General features: G+C 40.9%; 2 pseudogenes; one reads left to right on the top strand and one right to left on the bottom strand.

Moving 5' to 3' along the window:
* Positions 1-10,857: 10,857 nt before the first annotated feature.
* LOC109675426 (germ cell-less protein-like 1 pseudogene) lies at positions 10,858-12,393 on the bottom strand (annotated as a pseudogene).
* A 456-nt stretch (positions 12,394-12,849) lies between these two features.
* LOC109675424 (germ cell-less protein-like 1 pseudogene) lies at positions 12,850-14,385 on the top strand (annotated as a pseudogene).
* Positions 14,386-19,211: the final 4,826 nt, after the last annotated feature.

Genomic DNA, 19,211 nt, shown 5'->3' with positions numbered 1-19,211 from the left:
TATGGGTCAAGAGAGACTATAATGGCCAAAGGATCTCTGACTTCCAGGTTTCTGAAGTGTGCCTGGATTCCCGAATCACAGAAGTATGAATCATTGCTCACCTCCTGAACCCTGACAGACGCACCCTGCAAGGTGAACAATTCACTTGCAGTTTAGGAATAGCAGACCCACTGGTCTGTCCTCTAACAATCTATGCATCTTTGTAAATATCATGAGACAAAACACTGACATGTGTCTTCATTGCTTTCTACTTGTCATCCATGATACATACAATAGCCCATTTATTCCTCACATCTATGTTCTAGGAACTCATCATTTGCCCATTTTTGATATGGTGGGCTCAAGTGTCTTAGAATTTCTCTGAAGTCAAACAACTGGTAAGATAAGGTAGTGAGACATCTGAACTCTGAACCCAGTCTCAATGGTTCTTAATTGCTCTGTGCCATTGCCTGCTATACAGTGCCCCTGATTCACAACCAGTTTTCTGCTGCCTCCTGCTCATGAATTATGTCATTAACCTCCTTCATCCAGTCCACTAGAAGAAGGAAGGCATGTCAATATAAAAACATGTTTTTAAATTTTTAGTAATTACAGTTTAATTTTAAAGTAAAAGTGTATTTTAATAAGCATTAAAAAATGTTTTTATACACATCTAGCTCTGGGACAAAATAGAGTAGGTACACATCTCCCTATCCCTCCTTCTAAGTAGAGCTAAAACCCCTAAAACAGTATGTATATACAAAACAAATATAAAAAGACTGTGAAATGTGTTGAGAAGAAGGCCAACCAGCTAGGGACCTTGGGACTTTGTGAAGCAACAGGCTGGCAATTTCCCTGGGTTTTCTGTTTAACTCATGTATCCCAGACTGGATTGGGAGCTGGAGAAGGCAGCAACTTGGAAATGACAATGGACACAGAGAAGAAAAACCCCTCCAAAAGCCTTCTCTATTTAGGCAAAAGACCATGGAAAGGGTGGCCTAGCAGCTAGCACAGAAACAGTTGGATAATAACTGCTAACAACCACAGGGGAGTGGGGGAAACAGTGCTCACAATCTCTACTCCTTCCACCAAGCCCACAATGAAGAACTTAAGACATCTATTCTTGAATGGCTGCAATCAAGTGCCCCAACCTCCCCTTCCCTAAGGCAGAGGTGACAAAGAAGGCTGTGTGAGAACCAGGCCATTCATTCACAAGGAGCACGATCTAGGTGACCTTCACCCTCCTCGCTGGGATGGTGTCAGAAGAAGCCTAGTGGAGTCATGACTTATACCAGTGCAATAGTAGGTAAAATAATGGCTCTTCACATATGTCCACATCTTAAACCATCAGAACCTGTGAATATGTTACCTTATATGTCAAATGGAGTTGGAAGACGAAGTTAAAGCTGCTAATCCCCTGACTTTGAGACAGGGAGGCTTTCCTGGATTAGGTTGGTGGGCTCTCGAATGTGTAAGACAGACATAGAAGAATGGGTTAAACTGATGTGATATGAGAAGACCCTGCTGGCTTTAAAGATAGAGAAAAGTGGCCATGAACCAAGGAATATGGAAGCCTCTGGAAGCTTAGAATGGCCCTTAACTTGCAGCCAGCAGGGAAAACAGGGACCTCAGTCCTACCCCAGTAAGGAGTTGAATTCTGCCAACAACCCAAATGAGCCAGAAATGTATCTTTTCCAGAGCCTCCACAAAGGAACCCAGCTGGCTAATACCTGGAATTTAGATCAGTGAGGCTCATACTAGACTCCTAACCTGCAAAATTGTAAGATGATAACTTTCCGGGAGAAAAAAGACTCCCATCCTCATACAATGTCAATAGAAGCCATATGAGGAGCAGCAATGAGGCACCTCCTTGCCCCATGGTGTCAACATCACTATTGGCCTAGTGGAGGACCTGGATTTCCACCCTCATCTGACAGTAGTGAGGCAAACATTATTAAAATGCTTAAGTCAGGAACAAGTGAAAAAATAGAAAGTCCCAGCAATGATAGAGAAGATACAAAGAAAAGTCCAATGGGTGTTTCACATTTGAGAAAGCAAGGTAGTCAAAACTAAAAATAGATTAATTAATTAGAAGCTCAATGGATGGACATGGCAGCAATGTGGAGAGGACAGAAGAAGCTATCAGGAAACTTGAAGGTGGAGCAATAAAAGGTACAATCTTATTGAGAGAAAAATTACTGGAAAAAATGAACAGAGCGTAAGCAACTTGTGAGACTACAACAAAAGATCTAATAATCCACGTCATCTGACATTCCATTAGATTTCTCATTAAAAACCATGGAGGCCAGAAAAAAGTGATGCAACATTTCTCAAGCACTGACAGAAAAAAATAAACTGTCAACCCAGAACCCCACAAATGGTGGAAATATCTTTCAGATATGGATGGAAACAAACACATTCTCAAGTAAAGGAAAGCAGAGAATTTGTTACCAGTAGACTTGCTTTCAAAATGGCTAAATGAGGTCCCCCAAAAGTAAATTTCTTGATGAAAGAAGGGAACATTAGGTGGGGAAAAAGAAGACATGAAAGGGTAAAACTACATGTGAATGTAATAGAATTTACTTAATTCTGTTTGATGCTTGAAACAAAAGTTATATCTGTCTGTGGCTCCCATTAGAGAAAAATTATTTGAAAAAGTAATGCATTACTTAAACATTTTAATAAAGATTAGGAATAAATTCTGTATATATTGACTACCTACCACATGGAAGGAGTAGTTTCTGTTATCTCTAACTTGATTTGCCTTTTGTGGTGGTAGAGGTAGTCCTGTTTTGAAGATATTGAGTCCCTGCATGTGAGTGAGTAAGTGAGTGATGTGGAGGAGGAGGGGGAGGTTGCAGTGCAAAGATGTTAGTTAAACAATCGAAGTCAAGAATCTTTTGGAAGAAGGACAACGTAGATGATAATAAAACATAGATGGAGATATAGATGACTTCTGCCCTGCAAAATGGTAAGGTAACAATTGTGTGCTATTTTGAAACCCACAAAGCTGGTGACAATTTATCTCAGCCACAACAGGAAATAAATACAACTTCCCAGTCCTAATAAACCAACCATCCTCAATGGATATTCAAGAATTTTGAGAGCTGGGCATGGAAGGATCGCCTGTAACGCCATCTACTCAGAAAGCAGAGATAGGAAGATAGTGCTTCAAGACTGGCATGAGCCAAAGTTAGCAGGACCCTACCTCAAAAACAAGCCTGGCATGGTGGTACATGCCTGTAATCCCAGCAATTCATGAGGCAGGAGTAGGAGAATTGCAATCTGAGACCATCCTGGGCAAAAGCAGGAGACCATATCTGCAAAACAAACTCAACAGCAAAAGGACTGGGGCATGGTTCAAATAGCAGAATGCTTGCCTAAGAAGCACAAGGCTATGAGTTCAATCCCTGGTACTGCCAAAAAAAAAAAAAAAGAATTTTGGTACACTCTTTGTATATATCTTTCCTGTACTTGTATGTGTAACAATCACTGGAGACCCATCTCCCTTTCCCTGTATGAAATCAAGAGTTAACAGGTAGCCAATAAGGGTGGACCAAGTGACGGCACATGACCCAGGAAAGGTATAAATCATAGTTTTCCCTTTTCTGATATAAACGAAAGAGTCCAGGGATTCTCTGCAATTGAACATCAGTGGCATCTGTGATACAAAAATAAAGTTGTGTCATAAGACACAAAAGCTCACTTTTATGTGATTTGATTTTTGTTTGTCAAGAACGTATCCCAGGCCCCTAAAATTTAACTGTTCAATGACAAGAGTTCACCTGTATCTCCCTTTGAAGACAATGTGGAATGGTGGAAGTTGCCTGAAATTTACATCCAAAAGGGACTTAGAATCATATTCTCAGTGCAGAAATTATTAGGTATGTCATACTGGAAAACATACTGTGTTTTATCTTCATCTTTCCCGTTTTGAATAGGGATATGAGAATTCAGACCTGGTATCATGTTTGTGAGACACATGAGAAACAAAAGCATGTAAAGTACTTAGACTATTGATGCTGTTTCAGTAAATGCCAGATCCATGCTCTACAACCCTCCCACCTCCAAGGCAAAACAAATGGGTTTAGTTTTTGGTAGCAATGCCCACTGGCTTACGTCGAGGTCTTAACTTTTGCCTAAATGTGCACTGAGTTAGGGTAGAACATCCTTTGAACAAGCGCTTATTCACTGCATCATACCTGACTTGGCAATTTTGGAGAGGATGTCAAACTGTCTTAAACAAACAGGAACAGGATATGTTTCTTCCAGACCACTAGAGAGAATAAGGTGGTAAAGAACATTCAATCCATCCAACAGAAATTTAATCAATCAATCCAATAAAAACCAGACAAGAAGAATAACACTTGAGAAGCAGAGGGGAAAAAAATCACGATAAACAGGAAGGCAAAATAAGATGACAGAAACAACTGTAAAGGTAGAAATCAGTGGAACAAATACACCATGGATCTGTTTGCACTTTCTAGGAGTAATAACTAAATCACAGGGACACCGAAGGGTTAAGAGTAAATAGTTTTGAAAATATTGTCAGTGATTTCAATTCTTAATGATCAAAGGAGGACTTCAGGATGTGTGAACCACACTTCTAATTATTGCGTGTATAAGTTATGTAGCCTCAAAATACATGCATTTCAGAAATCTGAAAAATCTACAGAATGGGAAATAGTATCAATAAGGCAGATCTGGAGGACCCTGTTAAAATTTTGATCTAAGGGACAGGCATGCAATACTAGGTCCAACAGCTAAAGAATACACATTCTTTGGAAGCACATATGGAACATGTAGAAAAATGAATCATACACTAAGCCACAAAAATATATGGGCAAATATCAAAAAATTGATAAGGTTGCTCTCTGAACACAATGTGAGTGAGTTAAAAATTGATAACCCAGGGAAGACAGAAACACACCTGTGAGGGTGGGAAATTTTTAAAGTTCAACCTGGGTCAAGTGATGAATATGACTGGCAAGTGACAGATTACAATTATTTCAAATTTCCAAAATGGAAATGAAAAGTATCAGACCCTAATGGGACAGAAATGTTACTTATAAATCACATGGGATAAATCAGAGTGGTAATTTTCGAGACATTTATGACACCAGAAGCTTATATCAGAATAAAAGAAAGTCCGCAAATTAATGAACTAAGCAATGAAAATAAGAAATTGGAATTACAGAATAGATGCAAGAAACTTTAATGCAGGGATACTTAGCAGAATTAGATACATATAAAACAAACAAAATAAATAAACCAATGCTTGTTCCTAGGACATACAAATTAAATCATTAAATATTCAGCAATGGGGGTTGGGGAGAGAATAAGGTAAGAAGTCATGACTACAGAATATGATAAAAAATTTAAAGTAGCATAAAATTCAAAAATGCAATTTAAAATTAGTCATTTTGTAAATCTACCAAAATTAAATAAACTAGAAATAGTCTTACCATTTCTATAACACAAATTTACTCAATCATAAATAAGAAATTCTAAAAGTGAAATTAGTATATCAATTGGAAACATCAGTGAAGCACTAAGGTGCTGATTCTTGAATTGATGTTTCCCATCATACCCTTCTGTCTAATGGATATTCACTTCATCTGGAGACTTGAAACTGAGGATTCTTAGCAATTTTCCAGGAGACATTGACTTCAGAAGTGGACAGATTCTTTCCAAGGTGAAAGGATAAGATTAATTTTCTGTTTATTCAAAACCTTTTTCTCATCCATACTCTACCACTAATATAATGAGAAAAAGAGTCATGGTTACGGATATAATTGATACTTTGTAAGGTAGCTTATAATCTGATGTAGAATTTGAAAATATAATTTGAAATAATCAATTTTCTTAAAGTGCCAAAATTTTAAATCAAGTACAAATAGCCTGATCATCTCATGACCTATTATTACATTTAATGCCTTCACGAACACTAATATGACATCCCTTATTGTCACCCTATTATCTCTTACACCTTATGGTCTTGCATCCTTCTGACATTTAAGTGTCAACAAATGCTGGACTTGACATTCCCCATCTGACCTTCCCAATGCAAGCAAGAAGAACAATAACAACAACAACAAAAACCCCATTCCTGTAAACACTCCTGAACGTTGATTTCTTTCTGTTTCCCTTACAGCATTAATCCCAACCTCCATTCAGTGTTAGAAAAAGTGGATGTTGCCCATATGTCAAGAAAATACATTAGCTGTGGTCCATTACAATCCTCAATCAGGAGTAGCTGGCAGCATGGGACTATCTTGGCCCTGTGGGTCACTTTGTGCACGGTATTTAGTTGCTCATGATAGTCAGCCTGCTTTGTGAAACTGATTAACACAAATAAACACATTGTCCATCTTGAGAAACACAAAATTTGCTTTGTCTTGATACATATACTCCAAATAGAGTCTGTGTCACACTGAGCTACTACTTCTTATATAATGTCTTTCATAAACATCTCACCAGACAGCAGGTGACAACTTATCCTGTGTATTGAAGATAATTGTTCAAGACATTCAGACATTTAAAACTAAACATTCCAGTGTCTCGTTTCTCTGGAGTGGAGGGTAGGGGGAGAAATGTCCATAAACTTTCAAACCAATTTATTTTGAAAATTCCAAGGAAGAGTAACTGATTCACTCTTCATATACTCTATGTGACCTGCAATTCACATACTCTATGTGACATGCAATTCCCACATTAAGGATAATAACAACTGGCAAAGATGGTCCAAATTTGTCTTTGATTGAAACAGAAGTCACATGGCTCACTAACAGAGACACAGTTGGCTTCACTGCCTGAGTTCTATACTCTGGGCTCTTAACTTCAAAATTTGTTTCAATAACTAACAATTATTCTGTTCCTTATAAATATTTACCTTATTTTTCAGTTAGCCAACGTATCCCGATCAGTCTTAAATGCTATTGCACAGTCAATGCTGCATCGGAGCATTCAGCGATGGATCAGGAGAAACTAACCCATGCTCAACTGCAGACTACATTCTCTAAATAAATGCCTGATCAGAAAAATCTGAACAGTGGTGAAATTGTATATAACATGGGTTAATATTTTGCAGGCTGAGCATTAAAGAAGAAGAAGAAGAAGAAGAAGAAGAAGAAGAAGAAGAAGAAGAAGAAGAAGAAGAAAAGAAAGTTCTCGTGATATCTAGAATCCGGCCTGGTGCTCAGAGCTAGGCCTCAGTTTTGTTAAAAAGCTACGCTGAAACTCACAGTTAGAACATGTTTTGCTCCCATTAGACATAAAAATATTTCTCACAGACTATCAACTTCAGGCAAAGTCACTCTGATGCCACAATAAAATGCAACAAGGCAACAGCCACTTTATACGTGTTTTCTACACACAGACAAAAGCAAGATCACTGTATAACCTACCTAGTTTTCATTGTTGGTGGTAGATGGTTAGTTGGTTGGTTGGCTGGCTGGCTGGTTTGTACCAATGACAGATTTAACCTCACTCTAATCTGTTCTCTGTGTTTATTGAGATACTGGATCATAGGAGGATTACCATTATTATATTCCTGGCAGAATATAATAAAGATCAAAACCTTCCTTCCTTAAACCCTCATCCAAATTGCTCAACACAAGTCCCAGTACTTAATACACCTTTTCTGTTGCCCTCTGCCCTGTAATGTACCACATTTCCCCATTGTGTACATTCTCCCTCACTGCTACTAATAATAAATCCAACTTTCTCAACCATCATACTGTTGGCTGTATCAGGTTACCCTTGATGATAAAGCTAAATGAAAAATCAAGTATGATTATTACAATAAGCTCGTGCACTAATATTTATGAAGTAATCCAGTTTACAAAGATATTTCCTTTGCATCCTCTCAACGGGCAGTTCAAAGGCCTTTACACTGCAAGGAAGGCTAGGCTAATGGTGGAGATATTAACCATAAGAACAGTAATAACCAAAACATAAAATGGATTGAAAGTGGATTTTCATGTTAGTGGATTGTGAAAAGGAAAGCAAACTTAACTTTTGGGCCATGAGTTTGAGATGATGATAGTCCTGCCCATGACCACAAACCTCGCCAGCCAATGTAGAAAGCAGAGTCACTAACAGCAAATCACTAACTAGACCACCTATATATTCAGAAGTAGAAAGAAAGTTAAAAATCACTTAGGGGCAATTGATTGTAGAACAGCATTATGTACTTTCTTCACTGATGGAAGTGTTCTGTGTCTGTACTGTATACAATGTAGTAGCCACTATCCACAGGTGCCTATTGAGCACTTCAAATGTGGCTAATGAGACTGACAAACCAAATTTGTAATAAAATAAAATCAATAAATTGCATTTATTTATTTATTCTAATTAGCATATATTACTGTACAAAGGGATTTCATTGTGATATTTCCATATAACAATACAAGGTGCTTTGATCATATTCACTCCTGTTAATACTTTTTTCCTGTCCCACTTCAAAGGTAGATATATAGATATACAAAGATAGGCATGAATCCAAACAGAGCCAGACACAGATAGGGAGTGACGGAGGCAGGCATATATAGAGAAAAAAGCAGACAGAGAGGAAAAGAAAAATCTCTCATTATCCTTAAGGACTGCATTGCATCCCACAGAGGTACATCTCATTGTTTTTGGTGGAACACTTATGTTTGCTCCCATTTAGTTTGATGGGTTTGTGTAGCATCACCAAGACTGTACAGCTTATTTCCTACTTCTCCATTCCTTTACTGAATGGCTGTAAAACACAGTGAGTGTGAATGTGGGAAGCTTTCCCCTTCAGATTTAGCAGCCGAAACAAAAATCTTAAAGTGAAAAAATAAAGGCTGGTGTTGGATAAATGGCCCAAGTTTGCAAATGGCAACAATCAGGGTTTGTGACAGTTTAAATGATGGTTATTTCAGCTGTCACTATTTGTATGTCATCCAACATCTTTCTTTTGTAAACAGCAAAAGGTGATCTAAAGATTTAAAGTTAGTTGGTGACAAAGCAAAAGCAAATCTCACAGTCAATGTACATGTCTAGCTAAGTAGTCTCTGAAGCTCCCCACTAAGTATAACTATTTTTGTTTTGATGAAATGGCATCCTGGTATGAAACGTCTTCAGAAGTTTATATAAAGGATGTGAAACTGTTACAGCAATAATCCTGTTTTTTGTTTGTTTGTTTTTTTACAAATATACTAACCTCTACTTAACTCTTTCCCCAAGCTGATTTAAAAAGTTGGAATGAGGTTTGTTGTTAACAGTTGGTTAGGTATATAGAGCATAAGGGAAAAGAGCAGTGGAGAAATGTAAAATTGAGAACAGATATCAAAAGGTGCTGCATGGACACCCAGATTGAGCCATTTCGTGTTACTGTTATTATAATGCTACTATGTAGATTTCATATGGAAAAGCCTTTCAGATCTCCTTAAGGAGAAAAAAAATAAAAGGTCAAAAGTAATTTCTTCACCAGTGGCAAAGGATTCAATTTAATTGGGAAGAGAAATGTAAACCCATAAGAAAAATTCTGGATTGAACTAAGTAAAACTTTAAATATGTTGATTAATTTTTTTATTTGGTCATCTTATATTACCTTTTTACATTCTTTTCAAGTACATATTTATTACTTGTATGGATTCTTAAACAGAGTTTTCAATTCTTCGACATTCTTTAACTACAAAAATCACTCAATGAAATGAAAACAAGTAGAACATTTGGGAGGGAGGGTGTGCAGAAGTGACAGTTGTCAAACTAGCAGTAATCAGGAACCAACATATCCAAATCCTGACTAGTGTGTCTCTCCATTTTGGACAACAACACCGTCTACTTTACCCTGTGAACTACTAGCTTAGACTGCACACCCCTTGCTCCCATTTCCAAACACCATGCAGTTCTCATTATAATTCAAAGCCATTCCATTCCAGAGTTAGTTTACCACTTTTTCTCTTCAGCGGGAAGCAGTCTTTCCAAATACAATTTTTTTTTGCAGTGCTGGCAATCAAACCCAGGACTGCACACATGCTAGGCAAACTCTCTACCACTGAGCTACATCCCCAAATGCAGCTTGAACATCAAACGTTTTTGAAGCGCAAAGGCTATCAACTTGCTTAAACAGTACTTTCTGATGCATAAATAAACCATGACTATAGGCCACATGAAAAACCACATGTAGCAAAGGAATATACTCATAGGATAAACCCACTTCTAACCACCACACCCCCAATTCAGAGTGTTACTAAACTTCTAAATGTCTTTCTAGGATTAAACTGCAAGAAAAGTCTAATTAACATCAAGATGTTCTTAGATTGAAACTCAACCAACAAAAAGATTATCTGGGTGTGTTTGCATAGTGAGAAACCATGGAAACTAAGTACTGAACTCACTGGCAGGAAATGGAGAAGGGGCAAGTAATGGAATGAAGCCTGCAGTAGTGGGGGTGGGGGTGGTAGTGGTGGTGGTGGTGATAATGAGTAGGGACAGCAAAGCAGCTCTAAAAATACCACATGAAAGAAAAGTCAAAGTATTACCTCAACATTCACTTAATTAAACTATAAGAAATGCATGCTTTAAAAGAAGTTCACGAAGAGTAATAGAGTAGGTAAGGTAGGCTCACAGTTTCTTCTAAAGTCAGTTGGTCTCTGTCTTCTCAGAAATGATGCAGAAGTTGATGGATGGAAAACCAGGACAGGTTGCCACATTCCCAGCACAACTGAGTTCTGGAAGTGTTTGGAAAGTGGGGTCCCCTGTAGACAGTCTCAAGCTTTATATGCTACAATTCAACAAACCCTCTGCAGACTGGATCATCAGAGGCAGGCCAATCCAGTTGGTCCCATAGAGGCAAGGTGGCACCTGGAGCATGCTTGACCATGCCCGAACACAGGGAGGGGCTGCTCAGTTCTCTGGTCTTTTGCATGGGTCTTCACTCTGCGAAGTGCCACTGTCTCCTGGGAGGTACAGGAAGTTGCATGCCACATATATGGGGAATACCATGTCTTGGTTTTCTAGGTTCACTACCTCTAGTTCTTGATCTTTTCTCAGTGAAAGCATTTTATATTCTGTGTCCTTCCTGAAAATGGCTCTTCCAGCCTTGTCCAAGGAGACCAGGCGCAGGCGAAATGCAACTTTTCTCTGCCAGAGTAAGCTGACCCCAAGGCCACAGGACTTGTTCAATGCACTGCGACGGAATATAATGCGCCGGTTGGAGTAGCACACCACCAGGTCCCAGCCAAAGTTGAAGCCAGCCCATCTCCAGCTGCATTGCTCATCTCTGCGCAGCTGGCCTCCACACCGCATGCTGTTCCCCTGGATGTCAGATGCATAGACATTCACGGGTCCGAGTTCCCTAGTCTGCTCAGCCCGGAGGAGTGCTAGCCACTGCTCTTTGTACACTGGCATCAACCATGTGGCAGGGATCAGCGCATCCTGGTCAATAATACGTGCAGAAGGCAGGTCACAGATTATGTGGGCCAGCCGCAGCTGCTGGAACACTGGCACAAAGGCTCTGCCTTGCTCCGTCTCCAGAAACGGGGTACCCTCGCACTCCCTCCTGTACTTGGCAAACCACAAGTCCGCGCAATGCAGTAGCGATCTTTGGGGACCTGTCCATGCGGGTTGCAGCTGTAGGAACATCCACTTTTTAAGTGTCGTGTATACATCCATCTCCACCTCCATCACCATGAGCTCTGAAGAGGCAATGAGCTCTTTCATGAGATCCAGACTGATCTCTAGCAACAGTTCCTCACTATGCTGGGTCATCAGGTTATCCAACAGCCACTGACGGCAAATGGTCCTGATGTCCTGTAGGCCATAGTTCTCAGCAGAGTAATAGTAGCTGCACACTGTCTGGGCGCTTACCATCTCCTTCATGACCTCCCCGCACTGCTGAATTAGCTCATCCAACTGCAACATGCTGGCCGTGGCCAGGATGGCAATGACGCGGCAGGCAGGGATGATCATGGCATCCCGGTACAAGGAGCCCAAAACCTCATGCAAGGATTCACGGTCAATGTTCTCGTCAGGTATCTGTATCTCTATGGTATTCATGTTTGTCTCCCGCCAGGCACCACTGAACATGCTAGCAAAGTACCCTGACTGGCGCAGGTAGACCCTGTGTAAGCTCCACTCCTCCCCCAATGCACGAATCTGTACATCACTGTTCTCACCCCTCAGGAAGAGCGCCTCGTAAATGGATCCGGACTTGTCCTTGGCACGCTTCCGGCGAGGAGTTTCTGCCAGCGGCCCTCCAGAGCAGGCCTTTCGCTTGCGGCCGCCCTGACTGCTGGTGGCTCGGGACTCTTCACCTTCTTCCTCCTCTCGCACCACTGCCGCTTCTACCTCCGCTCCCTCCTCATCATCCCTTTGGGCACCTGGTTCATCTGAGGCACGACCCCCCCTGAGCCACGGCATTCGACTGCTTAGTGCTCCCATCCTTTCTATTTCAAGGGCTCGAATGTGTACTCCCTCGCCTGGCTTAGCTTCAGCCCAGAGTGCTGCTGGGAACAGCTTACGTGTGCCCCAACGTCAACACTGACGTCCTACCAAGCCACACCCCCCCACGTCTACAACTCCACCCCTACAACGTTGTGTCTTAGAACGGGGAATCACAGAGATAGCAACATAGGAGCCTATTTTCAAAAATATAAGTTCCTTTCATAAAAGACTTAGAGATCACTCTGTTTCGTGAGTGCCACTGGAGGGAAGGCACACAGTTTGGTCCTCCATGTTTGGAATGCTGTACCCCCTGGCCACACCCACACACAAAATTGCTGCATGGTAGGACGTCAGTGTTGACGTTGGGGCACACGTAAGCTGTTCCCAGCAGCACTCTGGGCTGAAGCTAAGCCAGGCGAGGGAGTACACATTCGAGCCCTTGAAATAGAAAGGATGGGAGCACTAAGCAGTCGAATGCCGTGGCTCAGGGGGGGTCGTGCCTCAGATGAACCAGGTGCCCAAAGGGATGATGAGGAGGGAGCGGAGGTAGAAGCGGCAGTGGTGCGAGAGGAGGAAGAAGGTGAAGAGTCCCGAGCCACCAGCAGTCAGGGCGGCCGCAAGCGAAAGGCCTGCTCTGGAGGGCCGCTGGCAGAAACTCCTCGCCGGAAGCGTGCCAAGGACAAGTCCGGATCCATTTACGAGGCGCTCTTCCTGAGGGGTGAGAACAGTGATGTACAGATTCGTGCATTGGGGGAGGAGTGGAGCTTACACAGGGTCTACCTGCGCCAGTCAGGGTACTTTGCTAGCATGTTCAGTGGTGCCTGGCGGGAGACAAACATGAATACCATAGAGATACAGATACCTGACGAGAACATTGACCGTGAATCCTTGCATGAGGTTTTGGGCTCCTTGTACCGGGATGCCATGATCATCCCTGCCTGCCGCGTCATTGCCATCCTGGCCACGGCCAGCATGTTGCAGTTGGATGAGCTAATTCAGCAGTGCGGGGAGGTCATGAAGGAGATGGTAAGCGCCCAGACAGTGTGCAGCTACTATTACTCTGCTGAGAACTATGGCCTACAGGACATCAGGACCATTTGCCGTCAGTGGCTGTTGGATAACCTGATGACCCAGCATAGTGAGGAACTGTTGCTAGAGATCAGTCTGGATCTCATGAAAGAGCTCATTGCCTCTTCAGAGCTCATGGTGATGGAGGTGGAGATGGATGTATACACGACACTTAAAAAGTGGATGTTCCTACAGCTGCAACCCGCATGGACAGGTCCCCAAAGATCGCTACTGCATTGCGCGGACTTGTGGTTTGCCAAGTACAGGAGGGAGTGCGAGGGTACCCCGTTTCTGGAGACGGAGCAAGGCAGAGCCTTTGTGCCAGTGTTCCAGCAGCTGCGGCTGGCCCACATAATCTGTGACCTGCCTTCTGCACGTATTATTGACCAGGATGCGCTGATCCCTGCCACATGGTTGATGCCAGTGTACAAAGAGCAGTGGCTAGCACTCCTCCGGGCTGAGCAGACTAGGGAACTCGGACCCGTGAATGTCTATGCATCTGACATCCAGGGGAACAGCATGCGGTGTGGAGGCCAGCTGCGCAGAGATGAGCAATGCAGCTGGAGATGGGCTGGCTTCAACTTTGGCTGGGACCTGGTGGTGTGCTACTCCAACCGGCGCATTATATTCCGTCGCAGTGCATTGAACAAGTCCTGTGGCCTTGGGGTCAGCTTACTCTGGCAGAGAAAAGTTGCATTTCGCCTGCGCCTGGTCTCCTTGGACAAGGCTGGAAGAGCCATTTTCAGGAAGGACACAGAATATAAAATGCTTTCACTGAGAAAAGATCAAGAACTAGAGGTAGTGAACCTAGAAAACCAAGACATGGTATTCCCCATATATGTGGCATGCAACTTCCTGTACCTCCCAGGAGACAGTGGCACTTCGCAGAGTGAAGACCCATGCAAAAGACCAGAGAACTGAGCAGCCCCTCCCTGTGTTCGGGCATGGTCAAGCATGCTCCAGGTGCCACCTTGCCTCTATGGGACCAACTGGATTGGCCTGCCTCTGATGATCCAGTCTGCAGAGGGTTTGTTGAATTGTAGCATATAAAGCTTGAGACTGTCTACAGGGGACCCCACTTTCCAAACACTTCCAGAACTCAGTTGTGCTGGGAATGTGGCAACCTGTCCTGGTTTTCCATCCATCAACTTCTGCATCATTTCTGAGAAGACAGAGACCAACTGACTTTAGAAGAAACTGTGAGCCTACCTTACCTACTCTATTACTCTTCGTGAACTTCTTTTAAAGCATGCATTTCTTATAGTTTAATTAAGTGAATGTTGAGGTAATACTTTGACTTTTCTTTCATGTGGTATTTTTAGAGCTGCTTTGCTGTCCCTACTCATTATCACCACCACCACCACTACCACCCCCACCCCCACTACTGCAGGCTTCATTCCATTACTTGCCCCTTCTCCATTTCCTGCCAGTGAGTTCAGTACTTAGTTTCCATGGTTTCTCACTATGCAAACACACCCAGATAATCTTTTTGTTGGTTGAGTTTCAATCTAAGAACATCTTGATGTTAATTAGACTTTTCTTGCAGTTTAATCCTAGAAAGACATTTAGAAGTTTAGTAACACTCTGAATTGGGGGTGTGGTGGTTAGAAGTGGGTTTATCCTATGAGTATATTCCTTTGCTACATGTGGTTTTTCATGTGGCCTATAGTCATGGTTTATTTATGCATCAGAAAGTACTGTTTAAGCAAGTTGATAGCCTTTGCGCTTCAAAAACGTTTGATGTTCAAGCTGCATTTGGGGATGTAGCTCAGTGGTAGAGAGTTTGCCTAGCATGTGTGCAGTCCTGGGTTTGATTGCCAGCACTGCAAAAAAAAATTGTATTTGGAAAGACTGCTTCCCGCTGAAGAGAAAAAGTGGTAAACTAACTCTGGAATGGAATGGCTTTGAATTATAATGAGAACTGCATGGTGTTTGGAAATGGGAGCAAGGGGTGTGCAGTCTAAGCTAGTAGTTCACAGGGTAAAGTAGACGGTGTTGTTGTCCAAAATGGAGAGACACACTAGTCAGGATTTGGATATGTTGGTTCCTGATTACTGCTAGTTTGACAACTGTCACTTCTGCACACCCTCCCTCCCAAATGTTCTACTTGTTTTCATTTCATTGAGTGATTTTTGTAGTTAAAGAATGTCGAAGAATTGAAAACTCTGTTTAAGAATCCATACAAGTAATAAATATGTACTTGAAAAGAATGTAAAAAGGTAATATAAGATGACCAAATAAAAAAATTAATCAACATATTTAAAGTTTTACTTAGTTCAATCCAGAATTTTTCTTATGGGTTTACATTTCTCTTCCCAATTAAATTGAATCCTTTGCCACTGGTGAAGAAATTACTTTTGACCTTTTATTTTTTTTCTCCTTAAGGAGATCTGAAAGGCTTTTCCATATGAAATCTACATAGTAGCATTATAATAACAGTAACACGAAATGGCTCAATCTGGGTGTCCATGCAGCACCTTTTGATATCTGTTCTCAATTTTACATTTCTCCACTGCTCTTTTCCCTTATGCTCTATATACCTAACCAACTGTTAACAACAAACCTCATTCCAACTTTTTAAATCAGCTTGGGGAAAGAGTTAAGTAGAGGTTAGTATATTTGTAAAAAAACAAACAAACAAAAAACAGGATTATTGCTGTAACAGTTTCACATCCTTTATATAAACTTCTGAAGACGTTTCATACCAGGATGCCATTTCATCAAAACAAAAATAGTTATACTTAGTGGGGAGCTTCAGAGACTACTTAGCTAGACATGTACATTGACTGTGAGATTTGCTTTTGCTTTGTCACCAACTAACTTTAAATCTTTAGATCACCTTTTGCTGTTTACAAAAGAAAGATGTTGGATGACATACAAATAGTGACAGCTGAAATAACCATCATTTAAACTGTCACAAACCCTGATTGTTGCCATTTGCAAACTTGGGCCATTTATCCAACACCAGCCTTTATTTTTTCACTTTAAGATTTTTGTTTCGGCTGCTAAATCTGAAGGGGAAAGCTTCCCACATTCACACTCACTGTGTTTTACAGCCATTCAGTAAAGGAATGGAGAAGTAGGAAATAAGCTGTACAGTCTTGGTGATGCTACACAAACCCATCAAACTAAATGGGAGCAAACATAAGTGTTCCACCAAAAACAATGAGATGTACCTCTGTGGGATGCAATGCAGTCCTTAAGGATAATGAGAGATTTTTCTTTTCCTCTCTGTCTGCTTTTTTCTCTATATATGCCTGCTCCGTCACTCCCTATCTGTGTCTGGCTCTGTTTGGATTCATGCCTATCTTTGTATATCTATATATCTACCTTTGAAGTGGGACAGGAAAAAAGTATTAACAGGAGTGAATATGATCAAAGCACCTTGTATTGTTATATGGAAATATCACAATGAAATCCCTTTGTACAGTAATATATGCTAATTAGAATAAATAAATAAATGCAATTTATTGATTTTATTTTATTACAAATTTGGTTTGTCAGTCTCATTAGCCACATTTGAAGTGCTCAATAGGCACCTGTGGATAGTGGCTACTACATTGTATACAGTACAGACACAGAACACTTCCATCAGTGAAGAAAGTACAGAATGCTGTTCTACAATCAATTGCCCCTAAGTGATTTTTAACTTTCCTTCTACTTCTGAATATATAGGTGGTCTAGTTAGTGATTTGCTGTTAGTGACTCTGCTTTCTACATTGGCTGGCGAGGTTTGTGGTCATGGGCAGGACTATCATCATCTCAAACTCATGGCCCAAAAGTTAAGTTTGCTTTCCTTTTCACAATCCACTAACATGAAAATCCACTTTCAATCCATTTTATGTTTTGGTTATTACTGTTCTTATGGTTAATATCTCCACCATTAGCTTAGCCTTCCTTGCAGTGTAAAGGCCTTTGAACTGCCCGTTGAGAGGATGCAAAGGAAATATCTTTGTAAACTGGATTACTTCATAAATATTAGTGCACGAGCTTATTGTAATAATCATACTTGATTTTTCATTTAGCTTTATCATCAAGGGTAACCTGATACAGCCAACAGTATGATGGTTGAGAAAGTTGGATTTATTATTAGTAGCAGTGAGGGAGAATGTACACAATGGGGAAATGTGGTACATTACAGGGCAGAGGGCAACAGAAAAGGTGTATTAAGTACTGGGACTTGTGTTGAGCAATTTGGATGAGGGTTTAAGGAAGGAAGGTTTTGATCTTTATTATATTCTGCCAGGAATATAATAATGGTAATCCTCCTATGATCCAGTATCTCAATAAACACAGAGAACAGATTAGAGTGAGGTTAAATCTGTCATTGGTACAAACCAGCCAGCCAGCCAACCAACCAACCAACTAACCATCTACCACCAACAATGAAAACTAGGTAGGTTATACAGTGATCTTGCTTTTGTCTGTGTGTAGAAAACACGTATAAAGTGGCTGTTGCCTTGTTGCATTTTATTGTGGCATCAGAGTGACTTTGCCTGAAGTTGATAGTCTGTGAGAAATATTTTTATGTCTAATGGGAGCAAAACATGTTCTAACTGTGAGTTTCAGCGTAGCTTTTTAACAAAACTGAGGCCTAGCTTTGAGCACCAGGCCGGATTCTAGATATCATGAGAACTTTCTTTTCTTCTTCTTCTTCTTCTTCTTCTTCTTCTTCTTCTTCTTCTTCTTCTTCTTCTTCTTCTTCTTCTTCTTCTTCTTCTTCTTCTTTAATGCTCAGCCTGCAAAATATTAACCCATGTTATATACAATTTCACCACTGTTCAGATTTTTCTGATCAGGCATTTATTTAGAGAATGTAGTCTGCAGTTGAGCATGGGTTAGTTTCTCCTGATCCATCGCTGAATGCTCCGATGCAGCATTGACTGTGCAATAGCATTTAAGACTGATCGGGATACGTTGGCTAACTGAAAAATAAGGTAAATATTTATAAGGAACAGAATAATTGTTAGTTATTGAAACAAATTTTGAAGTTAAGAGCCCAGAGTATAGAACTCAGGCAGTGAAGCCAACTGTGTCTCTGTTAGTGAGCCATGTGACTTCTGTTTCAATCAAAGACAAATTTGGACCATCTTTGCCAGTTGTTATTATCCTTAATGTGGGAATTGCATGTCACATAGAGTATGTGAATTGCAGGTCACATAGAGTATATGAAGAGTGAATCAGTTACTCTTCCTTGGAATTTTCAAAATAAATTGGTTTGAAAGTTTATGGACATTTCTCCCCCTACCCTCCACTCCAGAGAAACGAGACACTGGAATGTTTAGTTTTAAATGTCTGAATGTCTTGAACAATTATCTTCAATACACAGGATAAGTTGTCACCTGCTGTCTGGTGAGATGTTTATGAAAGACATTATATAAGAAGTAGTAGCTCAGTGTGACACAGACTCTATTTGGAGTATATGTATCAAGACAAAGCAAATTTTGTGTTTCTCAAGATGGACAATGTGTTTATTTGTGTTAATCAGTTTCACAAAGCAGGCTGACTATCATGAGCAACTAAATACCGTGCACAAAGTGACCCACAGGGCCAAGATAGTCCCATGCTGCCAGCTACTCCTGATTGAGGATTGTAATGGACCACAGCTAATGTATTTTCTTGACATATGGGCAACATCCACTTTTTCTAACACTGAATGGAGGTTGGGATTAATGCTGTAAGGGAAACAGAAAGAAATCAACGTTCAGGAGTGTTTACAGGAATGGGGTTTTTGTTGTTGTTGTTAT

Source organism: Castor canadensis, chromosome X, assembly GCF_047511655.1.
Source record: "Castor canadensis chromosome X, mCasCan1.hap1v2, whole genome shotgun sequence".
NCBI classification, from domain to species: Eukaryota; Metazoa; Chordata; class Mammalia; order Rodentia; family Castoridae; genus Castor; species Castor canadensis.
Note: the sequence above shows the minus strand (reverse complement) of the source record. Positions and strands in the feature narration are given on the sequence as shown.